Source organism: Mobula birostris, chromosome X (genome assembly GCF_030028105.1).
Source record: "Mobula birostris isolate sMobBir1 chromosome X, sMobBir1.hap1, whole genome shotgun sequence".
NCBI lineage: Eukaryota > Metazoa > Chordata > Chondrichthyes > Myliobatiformes > Myliobatidae > Mobula > Mobula birostris.
The window spans coordinates 49,797,323-49,802,896 of record NC_092402.1 but is presented as its reverse complement, the minus strand read 5'-3'; positions in this window follow the sequence as shown (position 1 = coordinate 49,802,896).

Here is a 5,574-nt window from a genome sequence, read left to right as displayed (position 1 = left end):
ATGGAAGAAAGAAGACAGAAGAAAGCAAATCCTATAGAATGTAAGTCCTTAGGTAAAAAAATTAAAAGCTTATGTCAAAAAGCCAAAGAAAAATGGTTAAACCAGGAATGTGAGCAACTAGAAAGAATCCCTATTACTGATCCAAAAAGGTTACATCAACAAATCAAGAATATCACTGGTAAAAAGCTCCTCTGTTCTTCAGGTGGATGTTTGAAAGCAAAGGACGGTACCATTATCATGGGAAAAGATGAGATTATGAACAGATGAACTGAGTATATTCAGGAATTGTTTGAAGACGATCGAGGCAAAAAACCAGAAATTAAGAAGAACATTGAAGGTCCAAGTATTTTAAAATCTGAAGTTTGTAATGTAATAAATAAGATGAAGAAAGGAAAAGCAGCAGGTCCTGATGAATTAGTAATAGAACAACTTATTGCCCTTGAAGATTATGGAATTGAAAAACTTACTGATTTAATCAATGGCATTTATGAGACTGGACTAATACCAGAAGAGATGAAAAAATCAGTATTTATCACTCTTCCTAAGAAACCTGGAGCAATAGAATGTGAATTACATAGGACCATAAGTTTAATGAGTCATAGATACTTCTAAGAATTTTGATAACAAGAGCTAAAAGTAAGATACAAGCTGAAATAGGTAAAGAGCAATGTGGTTTGGTGAAAGACAAAGGTACAAGAAACGCGATATTGATGTTAAGGATACTATCAGAATGAGCTATTCAAGTGCAAAAAGATTTGTTTGTTTGTTTTATCAACTACACAAAAGTATTTGATAAAGTGAAGCACAATAAGCTATTTGAAATATTACAGGAAACTCTAGATCTAGATTCGAAGGACCTCCGCCTAATCAGAAATCTGAACTGGGAACAAACTGCCGCTGTAAGAATAGATGGAGACATCTTAGGAATCAAAGTTGGCGGTGAAAACATCACTAATTCCAGATTGCGGATCACACTGTGTTAGTTGCAAGTACGGAGGAAGAACTACAAAACTTAATTGATATAGTTGTTGAAGAAAGTGCAAAAATGGGTCTATCTATCAATTGCAAAAAGAAGAATGTATGGTGATATCCAAAAAGAAGGAGAATCCTATCTGTAGGCTGAGAATAAAAGGGAAAGACATAAGACAACTTTTGCTACTTAGGAAGCTGGGTGACATCAGATGGCAGGTGCAACATGGACATCAAAAGAAGAATAGGGATGGCAAAAGGCACCTTTATGAGAATGAAGAGTATACCAACCAACACTAAACTAGGCATGACAACCCACCTCCGAGTACTGAAATGTTATGTTTATCCTGTTCTGTTATCTGGCTCAGAATGTTGGACAATATCTACTAACATGAGGAGACCAATTGAAGCAGCAGAGATGAAGTTTTTGAGGAGGATGCAAAGAATATAATGGATGAAATGAATATCTAACGAGGATGTCATGAACAGAGCAAACACAAAAAGAGAAATAATGTATGAGATCATGAAAAGGCAACGTGACTTCATCGGACATGTGATTAGGAAAGAGAAGTTAGAATGCACGGTAATTATGGGAAAGATTGAAGGGAAGAAAGCAAGAGGAAGACAAAGACAAATGATGATGGAGACAGCAGCCAGAGAACTGGAAATGAATACCAATGAATTGATCCACTTGACCCGAAACAGGACTGTGTGAGCCATGGCAGTCAAAGCTCAAACTGGGCATGGCACCTGATGACGATGATGATGGTGATATGAGGATGGGGAGGGGAAGGGGGAGGGGGAGGGAGAGAGAGGGAGAAGGAGAGAGAGAGGAGGAAAGGGTGGAGAAAGAGAGAGCCAACCATGTTGACATCATAGCCAAGAAAGCTCACCAACACCTCTACTTCCTCAGGAGGCTAAAGAAATTCATCACATCCCTGTCAACACTCACCATTTTTTATTGATGCACCATAGAAAGCATTCTGTCTGGATACACAGTGGCTTGGTCTGGCAACTGCTCTGTGTGTGACTGCAAGAAACTGCAGAGTTGTGGACACTGCTCAGCACATCACAGGAAGCAGCCTCCCCTCCATGTCTACACTTCTCTCTGCTTGATAAATCAAAGACCCCACCCACTCCAGACATTCTCTCCTCTCCCCTCTCCCATCGGGCAGAAGATACAAAAGCCTGAAAGCACGTCCCAGCAGGCTCAAGGACAGATTCTACCCCACTGTGATCAGTAGACTACTGAACAGACTTTTTGTACAATAAGATGGTCCCTTTGCCTTATAATCTACCTCGTTATGATCTTGTATTTTATTATCTGTCTGCACTGCACTTTTTCAGAAGCTTTTACACTTTATTCTGCATTGATAGTATTCTACCTCAACAGACTGTGTAATAATTTGATCTGTATGAACAATATGCAAGACAGGCTTTTCACTGTAGCACAGTACATGTGACTATAATAAACTAATTCCAGTACCAATATGAACATTCCCCTAGACCCATATCCTGAAGGAAAGAACAAGTCTTCCTTCCTTTCTTTGGAGGTGTCCCCAAAACAGTCTGAACCAATGAAGTACTTTCATTTGCAGTTCCTTCTGTCAGCTCTAGAGAAGTCCAGCTGCAAATTTTCCTGCAGCAATCCCCCACGAGTGCTAATTCAATGATAAGAACAGACACGTTGTTTTAATAATGGTATTGAGGGTAATAATTGGCCAGAAGGCCAAGCAGAACTTGTACCATTTTAAGTGGCAAGGTGGGATCATTTCTGTCTCTCTGCCAGGCAAGCCAGGGCTTCGGTTTAGCATCTCTGAAAGACCAAGCCCCTCACAGCATAGCACTCCCTCAGTACTGCATGGGGTATGTCAGCCTGGATGGTGTGCTCAAGACTATGGAGTTGGAGCACAATCACTGAGCTACCACACCTGACACCTTTCCGATTCACTGCTGTTTGCCACCTTCAAATCCAATCTCCGTTGGTAAAGGTCATCAACAGGTTTTGTTTCCAAAGACTCAGAGCTCTGTCCCCCTCCTGACAATCGTCACCAGCCCTTAAAGTTTCATTTGCCATTTTCCCAATCCCACAGCCCGTGTCCTCTAAATTCACAGCAAAAGTACATATAACTTCAATAGTGAACCGACCTGGTTAAGAAGGATATTTTTTCACCCGCACAAAATAGTTCAGATGAAATTGACCAATGATCCACATTCCTGGTCTTTCTTGTGGCATCGATGTGGTGGAGTCCAGGGGTTTGACGTCAAATTGCCTCTTGACTGAACTGTATTTATTCTGCTTTGTTTATCATGACTTCTGCAAACAAATGTTTGGAGTTTCTTCAAGGATCCAGACTCTGTTTCCGTCTCATATTTTATTCACAGTTTCAGTTTCTCCCAGCAGAATAAAGAAAGGTCAGTGCCCATATCTCCCTCAGCTAATTTATCTTATTTAATGACAGGCACAGGTTTTAGGTGATCAGTCAAATCAAGTTTCTCCAGGAAATCTTGGCTGTTGTGAACTCTGTTCGCTGCTCTCTCAGCTCCCATTTGCAACTTATCTGCTCAGTCACTGAGACCTTTGAGGGCTGTGGGGCTGGAGAATGTTGGAAACAGAGAGGGAAGAGGCCACAAAGGGTTTCCTAAAGGAGGAAGTTCTTAAATTGGAGGCATGATATAAATGGCCAGAAGGGGTGATGAGTGAATATGATAGCATATTTATGGCACAGAACAGGCTATTTGGCCCAACTGATCCCTGCTGTTATTTATATTTCACAAAAGCCTGCTCCTGTCAATATCTCCTCCATTCAGCACATCCTACTACCCCTTCTGTCTTTAACCAGGAATAATTCCTCTTAAATGTTTCTCTTCAGTTTACCTAAAACTGTCCTCATGGCAGTGAGAACCACATTTTCCCATTCCCTATTGCAATTATCAATGTCCATATTTTTATGACCGTGGGTTCTGGTCTTCCCTGCAGGTGGAAACATCTTCCTGACATCTAACCCTAATATAGCTTTAAAACCATCTATTAGACAACTTCTTTTCTGAGATAATGTTGAACCTCTATAAAACCCTGTTTAGATCACAGTTGGAATATTGTGTTCAGCTCCGGTTGGCTCTTTATAGGAAAGATGGGAAAGCATTAGAGAGGGTGCAGGTGAGATTTACCAGGATGCTGTCTGGATTAGAGAGCATATTTTATAAGGAAAGATTGAGTGAACTGAGGCTTTTCTTTTTGGAGCAAAAGAGAATGAGAGATGACTTGATAGAGATGTACAAGATGATAAAAGGCATGGAGCGGACAACCAGAGACTTTTTCCCAATGACTAATACGAGAGGGCATTAATGTTTAAGGTGATTAGAGGAAAGTTTAGGGGGGATGTCAGAGATTGTTTTTTTTACACAGAGAGTGGTGAGTGCATGGAACGCACTGCCAGGGTGGTTGTAGAGGCTGATACATTAGGGACAATTAAGAGACTCTTAGATGCGCACATGGATGAAAGAAAAATGGAGCACTATGTGGGAAGGAAGGGTTAGATTGATCTTAGAGTAGGTTAAAAGATCAGTATAACATAACGTGCTGAAGGATCTGTACTGTGCTGTACTGTTCTATAAAGAACCCCTGCCTGTCCAGTCCTTCTTGCTGGGAATAAGCACTCTGTTCTAGTACTGCGCTTGTTGTGAGCTGGGATACAAGCAGCAGACATTTGCTCATGGTAGGTAGAAAACAATTCTTCAAAATATCCAGCTTGTATGTTGATATCCACACACAATGTCTGAAAATGTCTTTTGGCTTTGTTCAAGGAAACGCGGTAAAAAAATATTTTAGCATCTGTTTTGATGAATGCTCTACATTTTTTTGATGTACTTAAATTATGATGTAGAGAGTGCAAACGCGACTCTTGGATGACCCTCTGGGTGTTCCATTGTATTTGGTCTGCATTAAGAGAATCCAGTTATGCTTTTAAAGCAGGGATTCCTCCTCTCAGACCTATCATCAGTGCTTGATCTTTCCAGCAATGTCGTTTTGGAAGGATTTCAGCAGAAACAGACTTCCCGCGGGATTTCCTTGATGCAAAAAGGTGGGCTTTCAGGAGGTGAGCCCCTTAATATTAGATCATAACACATAGGAGCAGAATTATGCCATTCAGCCCATCAAGTCTGCTCCACGTAGTAACATACATAAAATGCTGGAGGAACTCAGCAGATCAGGCAGCATGTATAGAGAACAAACAATTGACGTTTTGGGCTGAGGCTCTTCATCAGGACCCCTCATCATATCCCCTTAATATTGCAGTGCCTCAATACCCACAAACCTCTGATGGCAGTGACATGCATCTCCACTTGTAATCTAGCATCGAGGTGGCACTGAGCTCTTCCCCCCACCCACCCTCACAGAGAAGAGTGAAATGCCACGTAGACCCAGTTCCACTGAAATGGCCAATTACAAAGCAGTAACTTCAGATCCAGTTACCAACTCGGTTCACTCTCAGGAGCTGAAGGTTTTCCTCTGTGGAATTTGGAACATGCACCCTTTGTACGGGCCCCACCAGTGGCGAACCACTTCCCTCCTTCTTCACGTGTTCAGGACGCTTCACAACG